Below are 25,634 nucleotides of genomic sequence, written 5' to 3'. Positions count from 1 at the left end.
CGATCAACACCATAAATTTTACCAATGTATTTTAAAGCGATACAAGATATGGTTAATTTTGCCAGTTAGTTAGTAAACTATATAGACGGAGAATTTGCCTCGCTTGGCAATCTCATGTAGTTTTTATTTTTGAAAATTTAATAAATTTGAACAAAATATTAAACACTTAGCATCCAGGCGGATTGAGATTCAGTTTGACACTGTTTTTGCCTCACACCCTCTTTCTCAACCCTATAGAGTCAAGAGGTTAAACAACGTTTGTTTGTTTGTTTTTTTAACTGAAGTGAGCATGGAACAGTTACCTTTCTTCTTTCCGTTTTGATTTTTTGCTGTTTATTACAAATATCAGCAAAAAAAAAAAGAGCATCTTTATTCTCATGGCTAATTTTGTCTGTCATTATATATATGAAAGCATTCAATCTTAGGAACCGATTAGTACTTACAAGTATTGCCTTTAGTTGGTTCCATCAAATTTCACACTTTTGTTCATAAAGGACAAGTCCACCTTCATATACATAATGATTGAGAGAATGCAGCAATATTAGTAGAACACATCAGTGAAAATTTGAGGAAAATTGGACAATCCGTTCAAAAGTTACGAATATCTTAAGTATCTGCACAGTCACTGCTGGAAGAGAAGACTACTACAGTGTATGATATAACAAGCGTACAACTATACAGGAAAATAAGAAGAGAATTTCACAAAACTTTACTTTTTGAATAAAGTGCACATTTCTTCGACTTGCTACTGACGTATGCTAAGGGTAATATTATTCCCCCTGCCTTCTGAAAGAGAGAAGTCGAGTGTTCTTTTGTTATGCGAGAAAAATGAAAATATGTTGAATTTTCTTTATTCTTTCTTTATATCGTTGTACTCATGTGACATCACGAGCTATAGCAGTCTTTTCATCCAGCCGTGACTGAGCAGAAACTTCAAAAATTCGTAACTTTTGAACGGATTGTCCAATTTTGCTCAAAATCTCACTGATGTGTTCTACTAATATTACTGCATTCACTCAACCCACATGTCTATGAAGGTGAACTTGTCCTTTACGGACCTACAATGTAACCTTTGGCTCCGTCAGTTGCTCGCAGATAGCCTTGAGCATTTAGTTTTGTAGCAATTACGATTTTTAATGTCTTGAATTGTAATCCGATGATTTTGACGTTTTTGTCCGGTGATATGTATTGTGCTTGGTTTTGTCGTGAAATGTGAGAAATAAATTCGATTCAATTCAATTCAGTTATCGCCAATGATTCATTCGTATTCGAATTCGCGTGCTGAGTTGTGCATGGAGAGAATATAGATATATACAAACATAAGGAAATCAGACATATTCCTTTTATGGATCTTTTCTTCTTCTTTTTTTTTTTCGAGAGAAGAAAAAAAATCTGGATGAAAACACGAAATCAGTACAACATTCGATGCACCGAAACTTGCTCCGAAGAATAGGTCAAATTAATATTCGTCAGACGCTTGTAGCAAGGGAGCACTCCTTCCGATAAGCTTTACAAGGGGGCAGCATTATCTGAGAATCAGTCGCGACTATCAACCCAAATATCTTGTCTCAATCGTTTATTACAAAGGGAAACGGGAACTATTGTCGAGACCTCCTCATAAAGCCTGACAAAAAGAAGGAAGAAATCGACCACCTTGGCATACTGATCTTCTACTGCCTGCCTCCAGTTATTCCCAGGCTGTGAGTTTTATTGACAGTTATTTTCGCCCGAAAAGAAGAAAAAAAAAAAGAAGAAGAAGAAGAAAAACGAAAATGTGGAAACGAGAACGGTCGTATAGGATAATGTTTGCGCTGGGCCCTTCGCCCATTGTGGCGTGGCGAGAGGGGGAAAAAGTGAGAGAAATCAAGGGAAATGTCATTTACTGCGTATGAGCGGGAAAAACATTCGTTTGATTAACCCGATCAGTTTTCGCACTTATTCGAGGGAGTCTTTTTTTGCGCGCACGCGGAATGTGAGACAGCCGGTAGCCCACCATTATCCCGTGGCCTAAATTCGCGGACATGGTGATTCAACCCTGCACTTGATCAGTGTGTAAACAGTTTTGAAAACTATCAACATGTGAGTCTTTCCCCACGGGGCACACGGGGAAATGGCATTCCTCCTTCGTTCAAGAACAACGATTTTCTTTCTTTCTTCTCTCTTTGTTTTCTACCACGAGCAGTGCTTAAAGGTAGAATTATTGCTGTATGATTGATAGAAACGGAGTGATGACGATTTCACAAAGTGCTACAAAGTCATATCTTGGCTCTCCTTCATTTACGTGACCAAACAGCAGATAAGCAGCATTTTGGGAAAAATAGAACACAATCATGCACTGAACTGAGAAAACAAACCGCAGATAAAACCAGCGACGTGTTTCGGAATAACGAACCTTAGGCACCTATTTCATTGACGGATAAACGAACCTTCGGAATGACGAACATCACCTGGAGAAATTAAGGGTTAAATTATCCACGTGAAAATGGATGCTGCAAAATTAATTTCTGTCCACTACCTATACACGTTAGGACCTATATGATATCTGAATTAAATTAACCCCATCACTTGTTGATCAAATTGCTGTTATCTTATGTTTTTAAAGGGCAAATTACCTCAAATATAAATGTGGATTCAACAAAAGCAGAAATAGTATAGAAGTATACTTTAGTGAATCAGGGCTGATCAGAATAACGAGAGATATAGGCCCTACAATGAAATTTCTCATAGAAATATCGACAAAGCAGAAGCACACACTCAATGTTTACTAGAAGTTTTAAAAGTAACCATGTAGAGTAAGTTGCTGGCATCACGAGCTCGATCTTTGACATTTATCCCAACGAACCAGTAAAATCCCATATCTTTCTTTTTTTATGTTTGATTCCATGATGCTAGAAGGTCCTTTTTTGTTTGATTTTTGTCGATTCATCAAAGTAGCTCTTCACTTCAAATGCTCTGTCTGGTCTCTGAATCCTAAGTTTCTTTGATTCGCATTCAGGTCAAAGGGTCTACTTCAGGTGACTGTAACACTACAACAATGGATGAAATAATTATTTGATATGACAGAGTTTGACGTCTATGATGCCCATGAGTTGTCATTCAAGTGACACAAGTCCCTTTCTCTTCAAGTTGCCCTCTCCTGCTTTCCAAGTAGGCAAATATCACCAAATGATTTTCCAGACGCTTAACCTTTCAATGCTATTACCGCTGACACCTTTGTGTGAAATTAGTTTATGTAGACAACAAACTTTTGGGGCCATCAGATCGTCTGCGCGTATCTGCTTGCGCGTTCCGATGTGCGTACGTTTTCCAAGTGTGTTTCCATCAACGAGAAATCACGTCAAATTCCTGCTTTGCTCCGCTCCTTGTGGCAATCACGGTGATGTGGAGTTTTTTCGGGGTCTCGTTGCAGACGACCGACAAACAGAGCCCGCGTGGCTCTCTGTCCGGCTGTTTTTACGCCTGGTTCTGTACACTGTCTGAACCGAAAGGGGGAAATGCTTCCGTCCATACTGAACCCACCACATACCACAACGCACAACTTTGCGCGTCCACCTGGATAGGTGTCACTCCGTTCGGGACTGGGACGGTTAAGGAGTCCCTGCAACGCCACTGGAGGGTAAGGCAGGTCCAATAACAAGAATTGCCCTTCTTAATCTTGTCGGGGCTTATATTGGTCGCATCCGCAACGTTCTTCTCGCGGGGGACATCCCTTATTTGATATGAAAATACCTTTATATCATTCTGCATGACATTTGCAATTTGATAATCTGGACACCAGGGAAAGGGGAGGGGGAGATGTAGAGAGACAAAAACTTGAGACGTGGCAATCTTTTATCTTTGTCACAGGCATACTGCATCAGGTGCGAAATTGCATCAAACATTTCTCACTCTCACGGTCGAAAATTTCATTCATGCAAAATATCGGGAGGGATCATGAACAAAATCCGGTTCAATAGACAAGTCGCACAGTGGAACCTCACAAGCATTCATAATCAATAATACCCATACAGCATTTACGTCATTAGTATAACTTCACATAGTATACTTTTCTGTTTATTTGAAAATATTAATAGTAACATTTTCTTTAATCGTCCTTAATACCCCTTTTATATACTTTTTTTTGTATCGAAATGTCATTTAAGAAAATTGAATCCCTCTTATCATTTCTCTGTATAGTTGAGATTACTGATGATTGCAAAGGATTTTATTTAATTTTTTAAAGGGAACTAGCTTAAACGAGGATGGATGTCCGCTTCACAAAATGCAATTGCTTCGTGATTATGATGTGGCGTAGAACTGTTGATCTTGATAACTCACCGGCCCAACGATGTCTTGTAACTTGATTCGAAGTAAATGAAATAAAATGAAAGTATACGCGATGATCACTAGTATATCAAGGAGGTGGAAGAGAGGCACTTCAACCTCCGTAGTCTAACATGCACCACATCACAGACTGCTATATTCATTAAATGAAACAGGTTGAGAACAGAGAAGAAAGAAACAATATAAAGCGAGACAACCGTGTGCAGGACGTAATGTTATCCTGTCAGCTTGTCTACTTGTCAACTTTGAATTGATAATTCATAAGAGAAGAAATCATACTCCGTATACATTTCTCTCTCAGACTGCTAACTAGGCACATCGTCCCTAACATTCAGCCACCCTACATAATCGAAAATACCGCATGAGTTAAATCATTTCAGTCATTTTGGGGTAGGTCTATGTGTTTTTGCAATAGTCATCCTCGTAATAACTGTGTCTTGCGTTTATCATTGTCGTTTCCCATTCCATTTTTCGTCACTCCTGATCGGATGAAGACGTAAACTAAAGCAAGTGCGACATCACGACATAATTGTGACTCTGGCGATGAAGAGAGCTGAACAGCGAACGCCGAATCTATACTTGATGTCAACAAGCAATTGTCACGCAAAACACATCAAATATGCTAAGAGATATGAGGCATACGGGCTTGTGTTTGTCGAAGCAACCTAGTGACTTGTCGTCAGAGTGACCTACTTTTTATTTTTAGTTAGTCTCTACAGTATCGAGCGATAGGGTGTGCACACAACATGCACAAGCTAGCAGTTTGAAACCCAGCTACATCTAAATCTTGGCTAAAATGATTTAGTTTAATGATGAGCTGCAGTTTAAACCACAGCAGAGCTCATATTACTTTCGGGTAAAAGTTGCACTTGCTTCCTCTATGCATCAACATGATGATAGAGTAGAACCATAATACTTAACATCATGTTGCCTCCTTTCAAAAGGGGTACTCTATATATAAATGATGATAAGGTCTCCTTTATCCAGGGTAGCCTCTTCAGTGTTGCCACTACTCTATCCAGGGAGGTGAGACTCACCTCCCTGCTCTATCAGAGGGCCCTGCCATTATTATTACCCTAGCGTTGCCAGCAGGTATGAAATACACCTGGGTCAAGAGGGACATAGTGGGTTAAATATCTGGTCCAAGGACGTAAGCACTGGGGCGGGAATCGAACTCGCATCCTCCGATTGGAAGTCGAGGGTCTTAACCACTGATCCACATCACCCCCCACAATCGTAGAGAAGTGTACCCATATTCTGTAAATGCGTTTTCATTCCAGATTTTGACAAGAGCACAATGTGACAATTAAAACGGGTTTTCAATCAACCGGATAAACAATGATACCAATAGCGGTTGTGATAATGGTTTAGGTTTGTTTGATAATTTGTTTATCTGTTTTCATAGCACCTTTCCACCATCTGGTGGTTGTAAGCGCTGTACAACATCTCTTGCACATGATCACTACAATCAAACCCCAACAATCAGGTCATGTAGACGTTTAATGCAGGCAATAGATGATATCAAGACGCGAGCCATCTCCAAGAACAACTCCTCTCGAGTCTTGTGGAAAGCTGTTATCATTTTTGTTTTCTTTCTGGGTAGATGATGATAGCGATAATAATTCAGATAGATGATTAACATTGTACCAAGGAAATCACAATAATGATATTATGATGAAATAGTGATAATTGATAATGATTATGATGATGACAACAACTAATAATAGCAAGTAAGGATCAGGAGCGTATGAGTGATGATATAGGCGCAAACATTGACAATAAACTTCAGAAATTGAAGTGGTCAGAAGATAAGTATGATGATGATAATGAAAATAATAATGATAAAGAATAAATGTGAAAATCAAAATGAAATCATATTATGAAAAGTTGTATTCAGGCCGTGTCATCATTAGCATAAATGGTTTGGTTTGTATATTTGCTTGTTTGCTGTACTGAATTTACTTTGAATTTGCTTTACTTTGCTGGGACACAATGCCATAACACTTATGACTTCATTTTTGAGACAGAGTTGTAAGATCTCTACAGAGCTTTAGCATGTTCAGTGACGTAAGTGTTGTGTGTTTGCGCTCTTCCGTTCAAAAAAAAAAAAGCGGGTTTAACTATATGTCATTATCAAGATATCAAAACTTTTTGTCGATTCCGATTACTACTCTTTTGAGGTAACAGGCATTGATTGCTCCTGAAAGATGTAAGAATGAAAAGGCTTCAGACGAGACAACGCTTTTAAGAGCAGGAATTTATCATGAATTCTATTGTAGATTATCATAATATTGCACATCAACCGGGTAGACACAGGAATCGTTCTTGAACCCATGTAACATAAAATCACTGTCGATACTTCCATAACAATCGGTGTTTCATTCAGGAAGATGTCGCATCGGCAACAGATTGCAAAAATAATGAATGGCAGACGCTTCTGTTGAACTCTGGTCGTTGCCATTTCGGGAAAGGTCTTTACTCCCCTTTACACAAGCTAAGGGAGATAAATCCCGCGGGGACTCCGACCTGTGGTGGAAAGAAAAAACTCGCATCGTCTTCTGATAATAATCGGGAAATAACACGGGGGGAAAGCGTAGTTGTGGATCAAGGCAGATAAGTGGAAGAGTTTGTTCGTCTGCTCCAGCGATTCGAACCAGATGGATACACAAGCTCTTCTTCATGCTCTGGGACTTACAATGACTTTGATGACCTCTAAAAGCTTTAGGTCGACACCCAGTGATATCACACTGACCAAGAGGAGAAAAGGGGACATGTATTACCTCTCCACCCCCTTGAACAGTCTCTCCCCCTTCCCTTCTCCAGTACTGCCTTCTTAGTCACCAAATCGGGCGCAAATTTACTCCTGTCATTCTATTGTAATCTCACAAGGCGGCTCCATCTTTCCCGTTGTTATATCCAAACGTGCCTTCGTCGGAGGATCGTAACTCGATCAAGAATTCTGTCTCGCGTTAGTCACTGCTAATTTTCCGTCTCTTGATTCGATTGGGCGTGGGAGAGAGAGAAAGCCTTATAGATAGTTTTTGAGTGTGTGCGCGTGAATGTGCGAGAAGTACTTGCGTGTTTGCGCATTCATTTTGTCTGTGTGTGAGTGTGTCTGGAGCAGTCGGGGTTAGTGACCGATATGAAAAGCGAGTCTTTTGAGGATGATCCACCTACGATATACTGAGTCAAGCACGATGCCAAAAGGTGGTTAGAAATCTAGAGGCAATCTTTTTCTCCCACTAACCTTCAAAGTTCCATATTTGTTTGTGCGTTTGTTCCGATTTCATTAAAACTTCCGAAATTCTGTGCATGCGATTAGTATTATTTATCTAAAATCAATGTACAGGAGAGGATGAATTTTTCTCCTTCACTTTAATTGTTGACCGTAGGAGGCGCTCGTTGGTTTAAGAACCACGAATTTCAACAGATTAAATGCCGCCTGCATGCCTTAGCATGCATTACATAAAACCCCAATATAATCATGGTCTGCCTGTTTCATATCATGGGAAGAAAATGTAATCGGTAAGGAATTACATTTCTTTTTCCTTGTTGATAAATTCATGCCAAGGGCAATTTCAATCAATTTTCTACCCAATTCAACTAAAAAAGTAAAAAAGAATGATGCGAACGAAACAGACCATTAATATATGCGAAATGGTATTTTATCGAATATTCATATGGAGTTCATTCGGACAGACTGCTGAAAATCGACGAAAAAAAAATAATACCGGAAACTAATTCCAAACCAATGTCTGCATACTGATGTTGGGTAGAAATTGTTCTTGGGGATTTTTGTTTTACTCTGTCGGACAAAGACTATATAGATTCCCTATACTTAGGCGACTTGAGGAGCTTCTCTCTCAAATCACTTACCATCATAATTATTTGCAATGGGTAGGTGTTGGTCGGTTATAGTGTCATATTTCAGTTGGCTATAGCTGTAGTACGAATGGCTGTGATTGAATGACATCTTATATATATTGAAAATTTTGCAAAAATACAAAGAAATACACATAGAGGTCTTTTTTCATTTTTCATGTTTTATTGTAATAGGTAATTAGACATTTCTAAACATATCTATACACGCTTGTACCGACCACCTCCCTGCTTCTACTTTAGATTTTCCTATATACAGACACACTCTCTTACAAACAAACAGCAACACATATATTGAATCGTAGTTTTGAGCTCATGAGAAGTGGTACAATTCTGATTCATCTGGACAATTAGATTATATCGGAGTGGATTCTAATCATACTCTGTCAAATAAGCTTGCTTCCTGTTAGGAGTGCCAAGACTGAATATTCCATTCCACTCATTGTTGTATTTCGCAGCGCAGCTAGATTCTAAACACTTTGAAATGCGGTCTATCCCCCTCCTCGACAGAAATGTCGGAAGTTTAATGATTCTTTTTGGTCGCTTGACCACACAATCGTATGAGAACAAAACAACAACCACAACAACAACCGGCTACTCTTTAATCCATCAAACCCTAGAATCCACATTTCTCTGAATGGTTTCGTGCAGTATACTTTTTAATCATGATTTAGTACTATTCACTAGTATTTAATGAAAAAGAAACAACTACCTTACACGTTCACCCCTCCCCCTTTTTTTTGTCATATTATGCTATCTTTTATGTCTCTTGCAGAATTTGTCAGAGGCCTCCGAATATACAACCGATCCTTCAAAGTGGCAACATTTTCAGAAGACTACAGTTAATATCCCTCTAAAAAAGAAGGCCTTTTGGGAAGTAAGTTTTTCCTGATTGTGTGCAGATGCTATTACATTAATATGATTAATATCTCTCTCTAAAAAGACCAACAACAATGTTTTAAAGGGTTTAAAAAAAATTTGTGCCGATGTAATGACATTTACCAGTTCTAATTAATCTTTCTCCAATGTAGAATGCGCAGTAAAATTCGTAGTTATCAATTTTTGAGAATATTTGTTTGCCCCAGAATTACCTCAAAACTCGAAGGGTTAAAACAAAGCCGAGGAGGAAAACGTTTAAGTGCTGACCAACGCCGCGGCGAGCAGATGGATGATGCGATCGGCAGCCATCTTGGTCCGTCCCTGGAGGGATCCCCCAAGGAGCAGGGCAGTCATGACCCGTGAAATATGGAAGAGAAATGGAACTCACCTCCGTAGGAGACACCCGGAGACCAACGGACAGAAAGGCGGCAGCAGCGGACATGGGAGAGAGGTTACGAGGGAGAGAAACATATAGAGAGGGGAATATATAGAGGAGATCGGAGAGAGGAAGATATGAAGAATGAAATCAACACAGACGAAGGAACGAGGGATAAACATAGAAGACAATCGGAAAGAGTGCGGGAGTGGCCAGAGGAGAGAGGAGGGATTGAAAGTCGAAGACGAGAAGTGAGAAGAAGAAGACGAAGAAGAAGAAGGATGATGATGATGATGAGGAGGAGGAGGAGGATGGACTTTGAAGAAGGAGAAGGGTAAAACGTATTACAAGAGTCATGTATCGTCGGTTGCCAAAGAGTCATGCTTTTGTAGCTTATTGTTGGCAATCGTTCTGTCATGGTAAGTTAAAACGCATGTAATATTATGTCACAGATGTACTATGTGTCATGAAAATTGTTGAAATTGTATGAAATAGCCATAGTGTGTAGTACCATATGTGTATATTATGTTTGATGATATTGCTTGGGGAAAAAGGAATCATAAATGATGTGCCACACAGAGAATGAATCGATCAAATCAAATCAAATCAAATCAAATCAAATCAAATCAAATCAAATCAAATCAAATCAAATCAAGAGTACGTTATTGGTAACAGAAGGAGGAGAAACCAAAGTGGGAAAAGAAACGCTATATGATGGACTGACTGGTGCAGACAACCATACAATTAAGTAAGTTGAAAAGATTTTGAAACAACTTGAACACACTTTGACATGACAATGCACCCCTGTGGATATCATGCTTGAGTGGAAAATTGAATGCTGTGCATGAGATATTAAAACAACATCGTATTGATGCAATAAAATCCGAACGAATGATCATCAAAGCATCAAGTGTCCCAATGAAAGGAAGAGATGGCAAAACAAAAATATTGAACGTGCGTATTAAAGAGAGGCAACGAACTCGTGAACATGACCTGTAATCCGCTGTAATATACTGTCGTAATCAAAGGGACAGAGAGAACAGAATTTATAACCAAACTTCCAGCGAAAGAAATGCAATAACGCAATTATTCCAGCATTCCTGTGACGATTGTTCGTGCTTTTGAGCTCACCTCGAATACTTAATCTGTCGTTTAGAGAGAGGACGGAATGTCTTTTTAAAACGAGGGGGAATAAAGTGAAAAGAGTTCAACGACACTCTGACACTCCGCGCCAAGCATCGCTACTGGTAAACCTTGATTCGTTCAAGGCACAAATAAATCACCGGTAAAATATCACAATAAGCTTTTGATAGATTGTTCGCTTCATTCTCGCCCCCTTGCATATTCTACAGACACCCGCAAACCACGTCCGCACACTCACACACAGACACACAGAGAAGTAGAAGTTGAAGCCAGTTGTATTTCTTTTTACTCGGGATCAATGCAGTCCCTGCCTTTTGTCAGCGGCCTGGATTGAGAGATGCCAACGAACTGCATTAGTCCCACATATAGTTGTTTTTTCTTTTCCAGTTTATCACCTGTATTTTCCCTCTCCCCTATTTCTTGGGCCCACCGGTTGGTTCTCCCTTTTTTCCACTCGTCGGCAAGTCTGTTTTTATTGTGATTCCCTTCCAATGGGTTAAGGGGTTTAGCTAAGTTCAAACGACCCACCGCACACACCTGTGATAAGGACGTGACTTAAAGACCCCACCGCCAATGGCGGCAAGAATTTCACCTGTAGCTGGCTGTACACAGTCACGCCATCACCGAGATTCTTTGTCGGGCTGGCTGGCAGGGCGTCCAAGTGACGAGCTCTGGTGAGATTGGAATTGAAACGCACGTAATAAGAATTGTTCTGTCCTTATTACGGTGAAATGAACGTCATCGGTATTCATCAAGTCAACGTCGCTCATATTTCATCAGCAAACATGTAGGCCTACCATGTCGTCGCAGAGTCTGCCATTTTACATTAGCACCGTCAATTTTCTTTTTCTTTTCTGTTTCAAAACCGCGTCTAGTTTGTCTCACATTCAACCACTATATTGGAAATCTGGCCTTTTTGTCCTCACTCTTGCACAAATGACATAATTCACTTCACTTTTTTTTTTACCATGCACCTTACACAAATGACATAGTTTGTCCTCTTTTCACCACCTCAAGCATCGCATAACTCTCCTTTGATGACTGGTTGATCACTATACAGAGTGTTAGATGTTCATCACGGTTGCCATCAAACAACAACAAAAAAAATAGTTATCTCTGTTTTAAGTGAGCTGGATCGCTATACAAAAATAGCTACAGTGTTCTTGACCATGCGTGTCAGCCGTCAACACTCGAGAAACAAAGAAAAAGAAAGAGCGACAACCCGTTCCCATTTGCACGGCAAATTTTAGGATGAAGTCTAATGGTTAGTCAGAGAACTTGTTTTCATGCGCGCTTTAACAGAAACCAGCACACCTGCATGCGTTTAGAAATAAATAGAAAACTCGGCTCTTTTTGCTCTACTAATGGCAGACGTGTTTTCACAAGTCTTTGGCATATAATACGATTCCAACAATAACACCCTTATGACCGCTCTCTGTTACTTACCCCACTTAATGACCCCACATTCGTGAGAGTTCATATCTACAAAAGAACACGTTCAGGGTTTTAACACGTCATTTCTCCTCTTAAGTTCACAAAAAGAAATCGTCTCATCAGCATTCAAATCCTGTAACAAGGGCATGTTCTAATTCCCTGATAAAATCGTTGAATGATCATCACAATTCGAGGAATGGGGATAGTTCTGTTATAATGCGATTTTTCACAAAAAAAAACGAAAAAACAAAACAAAACACCGTGTCAGAACAAGCCTTCCTGGTCGATGTAGTTTACTGTGGGTCAGTTTTTCATCAGTTCTCGCTCTTGATTGTCATTGTTACTGTTCATTGTTCCGAAGATTCATTATTCCGAAGAGGGATTCGTTAATCCAAAAATGAAGTATAAGGTTTGTTATTCCGAAGGTTCACTGATCCGAAAATGGACTCGGGTTTGCTATTCCGAAGGGTCGTTGATCCAGAAATGAAATAACATTATAGTTAGATTCCGAAGTTTCGTTAATACGAAAACGAAATGATAAAGTTCGTTAATTCCGAAGGTTCTTTGCTACACACCTTTAATCTTTCGGATTAACGAACTGCATTGGAATCACGAACCTTATTCAATTTTTGGATTAACGAACCTTCGGAATCACGAACCTCATTTCATTTTCGGATTAACAACCTTCGGAAAACGCCCCAAATGTTCGAATAGACGAACCCCATTTCATTTTCAGATTAAAATTAACTAACATAAAGGTCTAGAAAATTTGTGTTTTTCGGAATAATAAATCTACGGAATAATTAACCATATCTCATTCTCGGATTAACGAACCTTCGTCATAACGAACATCACCCATTTTCCATAGGGGTAACAGCAACACAAGTAAGAAAGTATTTCCTAACAAAACACTGCAACAACGAAAACAAGGTTTTGCCTATTTTCGCCGTCACTTCTATCAAATAATGCGTGTTATGAACAAACTTTAAACATTTTTTTTGTAGGGTTCATGTTCCAGATGACAAAATTGTATTGGAGTTTCAGGCAAAATTGCACCAACATCAAGAACATTGCAAAAACTGCAATGTCACCATTTTGTGCAGATTCGAAGTCGGGTCACATGACATAACTTATGGGCATCACTTGCTAACACTAGCACCTCACTATTGATAGCTTACAGAAACAAACATTTTATTCTTGACTCTAGGGATATTATCAAGGCGATTGCGTCATTCCATATCTTAGAAATAGTCTACATGCCAAAATGTAAGCGATAGCAACAACATTCACATCGGCAGTGCAACAACGGGCACGATAATTAAGAGAAAACGTTAGATTCTCAAGATACTTATTTCAGACAAATTAAAACAGGAAAATACTCTTCCCCCTCTTTCTTCAACATACGAAACCTTTTACGACATAACTGCTGTCAATATTAGAGGTAACGAATTATTTGAAAACCACCGTTTTTTTCTTACACCTTTCAGCTTCATAAATGACAGGAATTCACATTCCGTCTCTTGAAAACTTTGAAATGGCCCATTCGACATTACCATTGTCAAAACGTGATTATCTGAATACAGTATGTCAAAATGGGAAATGAGGGCACGCAGGATAAAGCAGCCAACACCTATTTTCAAGAGGGATAATAGCATTCCTAAATATCCCTCTGGATTATACGAATCGTTCATTTTGTCAACAGGAATGCATTTGTATCAATGTTCAAGATAATTACTTGTATGAGAGATACCAATCGACTCTAGATTATAAGGCCTCACACGCATGCTATCTCTTCCAAACCCTCCAGGTATAAACTCCGTATCCATCAAACATGCGCAGATCTTGTACGGAGCAACTGGAGCATGACAGATCAGACGTTTAATCGCCATGAGACTACTATAAATAACTATCTCAACAACAAGGACAGCAAAGATACTTCCTCCGAATCCGCGGATTTGAAAATTATGTTTGTTTGTTTGTTTGTTTCGTTTGTTTCGTTTCGTTTAGTTGTTGTTGTCTGTTTGTATGTTGTTGTCATTGTCGTTATTGTTTTTGAAAAGTGACCTACTCCATACATTGCTAAACGCAATTTACCAGTCGACGACATTCGGTTAGCAACAGCAACAACACCCTAATTTGGGGCGTCGCGGCTGATTTTGATAGAGCACTCACTCTTAGTTGTTTGTGGTAGATAACAAGTAATTGCTCTAGCAAAACATAATGTCTTAAACACAGCTGAGATGACCTTTTTTTTCGGTTTTTTTTTAAATTTTCTTTTTAGGAGTTCGTTGACTCTCTTTACTTCATGGAACATGCCCATCAAAGGATGGCTCAAAAGCAACACTGCCCATGTTCGGGGTGCGGAACCTGCGGACTAACTAGTATACAAGAGCACCGCCATTAATGATGGGACTTTATTCAAGAGAATGAGAAAGGGGCCGAGTGAGGAAAGGAGGGTAGGGATGGCTAGAGAATAAAAAAGAAGTCCCCCCCCCCTTCCATGCCTTCTTTATAAAGGCTTTCTCTTTCAATACAAGGGATGGAGCTGCGAGCCTAACCTATTCGGAGAAACGCCCAAAAAGCGCTAAGCTTTACGAGTCTTATTGGTGAGGGGGTGATTGTCATATTGGACCACGGAGGCACAAGTTGTCCGTAAGGACTGCAGTTAGATGGTTGGGAGCGATTGAATGCATGTGACCGCAAATAGGAAGCGAGGTATGGGGATGAATGGGATAAAGTAAGACGGGTTTAACCCGTTGAGGACGGGCTGATTTTGCTACAACACGTATTTCCCATAGAGACCTGCCCGAGTATACTCTCGACTAGTCTTCAATGGGTTAACCACCTCCTTTTCTCAAGTAAATCTTGCTTCAGGGCTCGACAAAAAAAAAAAATCCAGCCTCGCTTCCAGCCTACAGACTCATCCATCCGTTCCCAGTCCAGCCCGGGCCGCCAGCACCTTGTATATAGGCTGCTGGCGGAGGATGACCCATTTTTGTTTTCAAAATGACAAGCTATACTCCTTGTTCACCTTGACTTACATGATTAAGCGGGCTGTGAATTATTTTATCTATTATTCCAGGCTAAGAAATGCCATATATTCTTTCAAGAAAACAAATTAAAATATAGAAAAAACAGCGAAACCTACTACTTCCCCCTTGGAAAAAATGTCTATTGATTTCCCTCTGTCTTGTTTGATGGTCTTGTTTGATGTTGTAGCATCTACATGATCTATGTCTGGAATGTTATTATTTCAGATCTGATGATTCAGCCGAATCCTTATAGCTTTGAAAAATATTCGTCACTTTAACGACCCATAAAATTTCCTATCAACCAGTCGACTTAAGGCACCAATATTGACTTATGAATTATGAAATCACTGCAGGCAACATTTCATGATGATTCATGTGCATTCCAAAAAGAGTTTTTCTTTCAGTGTTCCGTCTGCTATTTAAGTCAATTGGAGTATTGACCGCGTTTAACTCGATTAACATTGAGCTTATGAATGCAGCAAAAAGGTTGGAACGTTACACTTTGAAAAAGCCCTCTAAATGACGCCAAATAAAGAAAATCTCTCAAATATAAAGCATCAACAACGATTTCCCATTCAATTTACAGGACAGTAAACCCAAAGGTTGAACTAACGGTTGTAAACATTATGAACATTATGAATATTAACCTGATTTTCATGCTTTATACATCGCTCCGAACACAAAGGCAAAGGTAAACAACACCAGAAGGCCTTCGCCCCTCCTTCCGTGCAAGATGGCCTCATTTTGATCTGACTCCACTTTATAAATGTTTTGCCGTTTACTTTATTCTGCAGATTTTTTCCCCTTTTAACACCTTTGGTGTAGGAGGTCTTTCAATCATTGACAAGCGACAACCGTTGCTGACTTTATGGGATCCATGTTGTAGATCAAAATCAAAATTCTCACGGCGATACCATCGAAATGGGGTGGGGGGGGGGAAGACCAACGATTGTGACGGATCATGAACCCAAATAGTTAATGTATTACACACATAAATAGAATCTTGACCAATGAGTCAATATAATAATTTATACTATAATCTTGAAAACTTGGGGTTTCAGTTATACAATATCAAACAAAACATCATATGAAAATACAAATCTTATGAATATGATATTTTGCTGAGAGTACCATCTGATGGTATGAATACAGTTTTGTACAATTTTCATGTCAGTCTGACAAATTGATAATGATGTGCGACAATAGAAGGACCTGCAATAGGACTGTAATTCTAAGATGTAAATCTATTACTTTTATCAAAGTGAAGATCGTCAAAACTGTACAAGGCCTTCTACCCCATAATCGTGGTCCTTTCGTAAAGCCTGTATTTTTTAAAGTAAAACTATCAATCAATCAGGAATGTCAAATTGAATGCATACAAGTATAAGCTACACTGTTTAACACTATTTGAAACAAACTTTATCAAGTTTAATCATATTCTCCTTCAAGTTGCCCAAAGAGAAAGTGTTTGGAATATACTATGAAATGTCAATTTCATTCTGGAATGTGATTCTACGTGTGAATGTTTACAAGAAATCATCTCAGAGATGGTCCTCGATCGTGTCTGAGCCCCGGCCTCTGCCATTATCGAAGCGAGATTATCATTGGTGGACATCACATCGTCCGATCAGCACAAACTTTTCGGTGTTATAAGATTTTTACATGGAAGCATTCAAACTTTTCAAACTTTCAAAGCTAGGTCAGCAAACTTTCTTGGTATGGTGCATCTCAAGAGGCCTCATCAATCACTCCATCACACATAAACAATCTCAGATACTAAAGCAGATTTATGCGACAAAAATAAAACTCTGTGTTCATGTAAAGTCCTTTCTATGTGAACTCGATCTGTTCTAACGGACAGGCATTTCCTCGGTCACATCCCCCTCTATTCTTTGAGTTGTTCGTTGATAATTTTCTCTATTTATCATCCTATTCCATGGTGTTCTTTATTTTGCTTTGTTTTGCTTTGTTCCAGCTTACCAGTACTCGTTTCTCACATTTGATTTTAAGGTCTGTCTCCTCAAGGCATGTACGCCGTACAGTATGAATTTCAGATGAAATCTGATAAAATCAGGTATCGCCCTCCGCTCACGCCCTTCAGTGAGAACCACAATGCTCTTAGTTTCGTGCGGATTGGCACGTGACAAACTCGTCATCAATTAATGCGCGTCCGTGGCGCGCACGGCATCCTCCAAAACCAGTCCTGGGGGGTGTTTCATGAGGCTGTACGTAAAGTTACGAACGACTTACGAACGACTGGTGATTAGTTCTTGTGCTGAATTATTAAAATTCTGATAAGTATAGCACATCAGGACTGATCACCAGTCGTTCGTAAGTCGTTCGTAACGTAACGAACAGCTTTATGAAACAGGGCCCTGGGCGCGTCCTGGGCAGTCCTCCATCAGAGCAAGTGGGAAATGAAGAATTTGATGCTGTTTGATATTTCTAGGTGCTATTTTTGTTATATTATACACCATCAATTCCTAATTAACACTTGTCAATATGTTCATAATACATTGATGATATGAATGAAATATTTCAAGAATTATATGTTGTAGTTTTTGTATATTTTCTTCTGACTTACTTTTCGTATAACTTAACAGATTGCTGAAGAAAGCAATGTGGAAGTTAGATGATTTTTTTTTTCATCAATGCGTAAGAAAGCGTTAAAATAAAATAAATCCAGCTGACAGGTAACTGATAAGAAAAGGATTCATATCTTCTTTATTTTTCTCCCTTTTTTTGCCCTAGTCAAAATGTTACTTTTTAAATTAAGCGGTACTCATCCACGGTAATCACAAATTCAGCTTTAACGGATTTTACTTTTTTTTTCTTCTTTGGATTGGCTTCTCTGCGACAGATATAGAGAGGTCGTAAAACTTTCAATACCACGTATGCCTGGTAAGTGCCATTCACTTTGACCCAGTGGATATTTACGATAAATAATACATAAATATTATCTCACGGGGGGACATGATAGGGCGAGTGAAAAGGAATGCCAGAGTCAAGATTTGTATTTTGACCCTCAATCTGGGCTAGCTGTCCTTCTGCACTTTTTGGAGATCCAGCTTCCTCAAAGTTTGGGCATTTTTACGATGGCACGATACGTGCGTCCCTGGCCCGCCTTCAAAACTCGCGTACATCATTTTCGTTGCCAATAGAAACAAAGTTCGCTGACCACAAACTTTGCTGTTTTCATGTTTGGGGAAAATATAATCCGTCTCTGGTCCATTGCATTAATTTTTTTTTTATATTTTTCAAAGTAAAATAGCGAATAGTAGTAGTATGATCAAGCAGGAAATAATTGATTTGTCATAGTTACGAGTTTGCTAAATGCAGGTGTACTGGTCTAACGCCAGTTTGCATGTATAGCACAGGTTGTAAAACTCCTATTAATTCTTCTCTCTCAGAATATAGGTCGTAATCAATATTACGCCCAGATGGATTCTGAATCATAGGTTACTAACCCTGCTTTGTCAACGTCATATCGCATATTATTCCTCGGGATAGAAAAGGTCCATAGTTGCATGATCACCACCAAAACAATGCTAAGGCGCTTTGGGGTCTCGACACAAAGCAGATGCGAATGATGTCACTAATTGAATACAATCTATAAACGCGCTATACATAAGCCTACAAAGAAACAAGCAAGCAAACAGGAGGGAAAATTCAATTCAATTCAATTCAATTTCGGTTTTATTATAAAAACACCAAATAAAAGTCCGAAGAATAACCGTATGTGGTTATTTACATCAAAGTTGACGACAAGATAAATAATTCAACTTTACAGCAGGGAGACACAGAGAAAAAAAAAATAAAGCAAACGACACTTTACACAACAACTGATTCATATTGACCTCCCCCTTCGAAAAAACCACACTATAATTACATTAAAATTAAAGTTTATGACACCAATTAAAAGAAGGCATTAACAGAAGAGAAATCCACATACCCTCACATACAATGTACATGTAATAAAATTCATTACTATATTTCACACATTAAAACTCTTTGAATATTTTCACATAAATAGATGAATAAATAAATATGCATTGGAGTGAATACCAACAATTGAAACTGAATTCAGTGATACACAGGTATCTAAATTAATTTCAACCAAGTGCAAACTGATTAAAGTTATGGGAGAGAATGAAACCCTATTATGATGCAAACATCTTTATCAACACATTGGGAAGCTTTGGGAGACGCATTGAGAAAGGCAATAACACAAATCATTCTACTCATGGAACCGTCTGCATTGCAAAGGGAAACATGATTAATCGATTGAAAACAAATGGAGAAGACTGTTCATTACCTAACTCATTGAAAGGATGTCTTTGCCAGAGTTACTGGTTCTTAGGAAGCCACGATGGGAGCCAGGACTAAAATCTATAGGAAATTCTCTTGGACAAAGACACTTGACGCACGCTGTGCATAATAATATGACCATAAATTGACTATGATGGGTATCTTGTAATGCTGCAATGGGGTAGTGAAGATGTTAACCTGGTTTACTATCCCTGCAATCATACTAATTATGAAGATGATAATAAAGATGATAACAACAACAACAACAACAACAACAACAGTGATGATGGCGATAATGATAATAATTATAATCATAGTAATAATAATAATTATCATTATTACTACTATTATTATTACTATCATCACCATCATCATCATCATCATCATCATCAATATTATTATGATAATTGTCATCATCTTCATAAAACTTATTACAAAATAACAATGATTCAACGTCAACATTAATATCAATGTCATTATTTCTTATTGTCATATATCAAAGTAATGATTATAATGATATGTCACCACGATTTATACGTCAGGCATCCTTATTTGTCTGTCGGGAAAGAAGAGCCCAGCCCATCTCGTCATTTCCTTCTTCATCAATCTTATTGTTTCACAGAATAAAAGGAGGCATTGGAAATGTTTGCCGCATTATCACCACGCATCTGCTTCGATATATAGCGACATGTCTGTCAATAATGATACTTACTTCGATGATACACTACAAACGTTGACTTGATTTTGCCCTTGGAACTTCTACTAAATCTATTTCACTTTAATAACCAGACTCACACGCATTCCACATCAAAGACCAAAGGGTATAGATATCCATACCGAACCTTGCATACCCATAACACCATAGCAACCGTGGTATTAAAGGACCTATATAGTAATATGTGTTAGAGATCGTTATTCCGCCAAGTTCGTAATTCCAAAAATGAAATGTGGCTGTTTTTCCAAAATTTGGTTATTCGGAAGGTTCTTTAATCCGAAAACAAAATAAGGTTTGTAATTCCAAAGGTTTGTTAATACGCACCTAATTTCATATTCGGATTAAAGAACCTTTAGAATAACGAACCTTTTGTCATTTGGAATAACGACATTACCCGTGATATGCATTGCAAATATATGTTGACATGTATTGATGATAATATCCCGATCATCACTTATGTGGTCGAAAGTCTATTATCTAAATATGAGCCATGCATATGTTTGACTTTTTTTTTCTTCAGATTTTGTTTTGGATGCGCCCACGAAAAAAAAAAAAGAATAAAAAAATCCTTTGCAAACCAAGATTCTGTCAATGACATCATCTGCCTATCATTGTTAAAATATTGATATGGTTAACAAAAGACATTGGAATGCACTTTCCCCAAGACGGGTTATAACTTGCATGTTTCCCTGCATTGTAGTGTCTTTTGTTTATCATGATTATAAGTAACTTTGCAATGATTGACAGATGATGTTATTGACAAAATCATTGTTTGGAAGTTTTTTGTTTTGTTTTATGGGCGTATCCAAGTAATCTAAAGAATAATAGCAGAAAAATCATCAAAAATGTATGGCATGCATTAAGATATTCATTTGGCCGCATAAGTGATGTAGAGAGTAACGTGAATATCAACATGCATTTGCATTGTGTTATAGGTCCTTTAAGCCGCCAAACATCAAGAAACCTAATCAGCAGTCATCAGTGTCAATTCCGTGGCACGCGCTAGCCCAGCCCCACTACGCTAGGTGACCTTGACGGATTGTATTATCATATTATGAATACCGAACGCCGTCACGAAGAAAGCTGTAAATTTGTATTTTTAGACTTGTAACAAACCGATTTTCATAACAGTCCTTATCTTCGGGAGGCATATTACTTGTATCTAGAAAGAATGCAGTACAAATATTTGCACACACATCACGCTTGGCAGCTCTTGGTAAACCCTTGAACTCTTGTTAAACACTGCATGCGCCCTGATGAATTTACTCCACATTATATTATTATGGGTATAAATCTTCGTCCATTTTCCGGGTTGAGAATCATATAGGTCAGTTGCCGGCTAGAGGTAACATACCTTACTGTATACACATATATGCGTGTATATATTTTTTTTAATTCATGTTCCATATTCCACAAGTTTTATATTCCATTTGATTTTGAAAAAGAAATGTTTTCAACACAATGGTCAGTTTGAAACAAAATTGCACAAATGTATAAGGACGTATAATTGACGTGTAATATGAGGAACCCACTAAAAGCAAAGCTTGTTGTTGTTGTTGTTGTTGTTCATTTTCCATCTGTGAAGATGGCTGGATAGCCCATATTCAGCTACACTAAGCTGGTCTTCCATGGGGTCCAGTTGGTTGTGGGGTGGTACCACTTCACCGGGTTAGACACCCTGCTCTTTGCGATGAATGAATGAAGCGGGATCTTTTACGTGCATGAGCTGTGACTCTCTCATACGCGGGACCTCCATTTTATGTCCTATCCGAGGGACAGAGTGTTTTGCCTCTTGCTAGAGGGGACGGTATGTTTACACACAACATTGCTCAGTCCAGACTCGGGTTCGAACCCGGGCCGCGTGATCGTGAGGCAGACGCGCTACCGACTGAGCCAACTCACCGCCGATGTGGGTTCCAAAAACATAATATAGGCTTTTAGTACAGTATCTCAATGTCAAAAAAAAAAAAAAAATGTATATGTGTATGTGTTTTAACTCACCTGTAAAGACAATTAAGGCCTTTTTTTAATATTCTATTATCAGCTTGAACAAAATGTTATCTTGATTTAACCTTTGCCTGCCCTGGGTAAGATGTTGTAACTTGTATTTAAGATCCAAAATTCGTCAAAACTGATTGGTTTGATATGAAACTTATGGCGCGGTGGCTCAGACATGTGCAAGTGAGAAATAGGTATATATATATATATATAGGCATATATATATATATAAATATGTATATTTACACATATACATGTAGAAAGAAAAAAAAGAAAGAAAGATAGATATAGATAGATAGATATATAGATAGATAGATAGATATCTTCCCTCTCTCCAATAATTTCGATGAATCAACCCACATCCTTGAAATCTGTCAATACTGTATGAAGTTCACCTGTGATTCGCACCACAGGTGACTTCACCAAATCCCTACGACCATGCACATTATTATATGAAACAATTAAGAAAGCGCGGAAAAGAGTTCAACATACAATGCATCTCCCCTCCAACATTCCGCACTACTTGTTCTCATTATAGTTGATCCTCCTCCTCTTCAATGGCTTTGGAAGTGAATAGTGATATCATGAAGCGATTATCCCCATTGTTATATCGGGATTCTACACTCTGAAACCATGGAACTATATTCCAAAAACTTTCAGTAACACTTGAAACATAGCTCCGCGGTAGGTAGCCAAGATTTATTACATGCAGAGCACTGTAAACACAGCGCAATAAACTCACACGGCGCCGACTGTCAACAGACAACGACAGAGGGTTTGGCTATCTCTACATTCTACATAATGTTCATACATTGACTTTAATAGATAGAATTAAATCAAGAAAGCAGACTGTTAGAGGCCTTGTCAAAACCAGATCTATACATTAAGCACGTGATTAAGAAAGTTACGGTAAACTCTACATGTTTTCAGGAGAAAGTGATATTAGTACGGACCCCATATTTGCAAATTATATGAGCAAAATGAGGGGATTATTCCACGCCTCGCCCTCCATGACCTCCACACAAATCTTCACCGACAAAAAGTCCTATATCCTACTCAGTTAAGTCAGCTATAATATTGAATATTTTCACTTTGAATGAAAAAGATTAAATCAATCCTCTCATATATTTTTTTAAGTTGTAAGAGTTTCTCTGTGAATGCTCTAGGGGATCAAGAACAGAGATGTAAAACTATTGACTAGAAACGTGATTTTCATAGTTTTGCACCTATTGATAATATCTAGGAATATCATCTCGAGCTGATTTACATCATCACTTCATCTGATTTACATAATAAGAATTATTATGCTGTTGTGGTCATCCATTAAAGGACAAGTACGTTCACCTTCATAAACATAAGGATTGAGAGAATGTAGCAATATTAGTAGAACACATCATTGAAAGTTTGAGGAAAATCAGACAATCCGTTCAAAAGTTATGAATTTTGGAAGTTTTTGTGCAGTACTCGCTGGATGAGAAGACTACTGCAGTGTATGAATAACTTAGATGTCACATGCGTACAACAATATAAGGAAAATATAAAGAGAATTTCACAAAATTCCATCTTTTGAAAAAAGTACACATTCCTCTGACTCGTTACCGACAAATGTTATGGGTAATATTATTCCCCCTGCCTTTAGAAAGAGGCAAGTCAAGTGCTCTTTTATTATGTGAAAAAAGTGAAAATATGTTGAATTTTCTTTTACATTTTCTTTATACTGTTGTACGCATATGACTCACAAGCTGTAGTAGTCTCCTCATCCAGCGGTTCCAACACAAAAAATTAAAAAAATCATAACTTTTGCATCGATTGTCCAATTTTCCTCAAACTTTCACTGATGTGTTCTACTAATATTGTTGCATTTTCTCAATCCTTATGTTTATGAAGGTGAACTTGTCCTTTAAAATTGACTATTTCGTGAAAACATATGAGACGCTAAACATTCCATATCTTCACATTCTAGATTATGTCAAAGTTCGATGAAACTCCATTCCTATGGCTTCATAAAAGTCATTTAGGTCAACAAAACTACAGCATTGATTGCTAGTGCATTCTAAGCCTTGCAAGAAATCCAATTGCAGCCGCCTTTCTGCTCCGAAGACAAATATTTACTTGTTCCAACGTCACTGCCGCTTAATATCATAAATTCATGTTCTGAAGTATGGATTCCGTGTCAAATTCACTCAAATATTATCTCCCATAATGCCAGACATTACGGCGTGACCTTTGACACACACCTGTTGTACGTGTAGGCCCTGTCATCCGGGCTTATATGAACTTCTTCATGACTGGCTCACACAGCCTGCCGCAAATCAGGCCATCCATGATGTCTCAGGGTATGTTTTGCCGGGACTTTTCACGCTGTTTATTCGTGACACGAAAAGCAGGTTATCAATGAATCCCATCGGACACACGTGGGAATGTGTTATGGATATTGACAAACAGGCCACAAAGCGTACCTATGCCGAAGTATATATAATAATAAAAGTTCACTGACATTCCCCCGCGATGAATGCATGCATGGTTAGTACTAATGCTTTGCTTTATGGAGAAAAGCAAAGCAAAACAAAACACACAAATAAGGTGCAATGATGCATTATTTCCCTGAAATTGCCTGGTCAACATCTATGAACTTCTATCTGTCTCTTGATCACCCCCATTCACAGGATCCGCAGAAACAAAAACATTGTGTGTGTTGCAAACTAATTGAGAAAGTCGTGTTCCGTCGACACCTTTGCTGATGCTAAACGCCCAATCGCACACATACACACATACCCAAATAATTTTATTGTATACATCACTGTCACATCACAAGGAGAAAAACAAATATTGAAAACTAGGATACAATGGAAAATTATTTCATATTCTATCTCCTTGAACTAATCTTTACCCCTCTAAAACACTTAATTTGAAATAAGTATGTTATTTGCATGCAGGCCTGTAAAATGCAAATATAAGTCCATGAAATAGATATCGTTAAAGTTACAGTGTAAGGCATCTCTCCCAAGTGTGGATGTAATATAGTAGTAGTAGTAGTAGTAGTAGTAGTAGTAGTAGTAGTAGTAGTAGTAGAAGTAGTAGTGGTAGTAGTAGTACTACTACTAGTAGTAGTAGTAGTAGTAGTAGTAGTAGTAGTAGTAGTAGTAGTGGTAGTAGTAGTAGTAGTAGTAGTAGTAGTAGTAATAGTAATAATAATAGTAATAATAATAATGATAATAATAATAATAATAATAATAATAATAATAACAATATCAATGATAAAAATAGATAACAATAACAATGATAATTGCAGAAATCCAATGAATTCGATTGAGATTAAAGAAGTTTGATGTTTATATCCCTTGCCAGTTGCTTGTGCCACTGGAAATCGTAAAAATAACAAGAGATTATGGGGGGGGGGGCGGTCTACTAAAACTCAGGTTAGAGGTTCTTCAGGGCAACTTATGATTTTACCTTTCCTCAGAATAATAAATCTGAAAACTTCTTCATGATGGAGGGGGAGCAATATGATAAATTTCCAGTGCAAATTCATTCGGAACACGAAAAA

Source organism: Diadema antillarum, unplaced genomic scaffold (assembly GCF_040938485.1).
Source record: "Diadema antillarum isolate AM-2024a unplaced genomic scaffold, OU_Dant_1.0 seq00001199_RagTag, whole genome shotgun sequence".
In the NCBI taxonomy this organism is placed as follows: Eukaryota; Metazoa; Echinodermata; class Echinoidea; order Diadematoida; family Diadematidae; genus Diadema; species Diadema antillarum.
Note: the sequence above shows the minus strand (reverse complement) of the source record.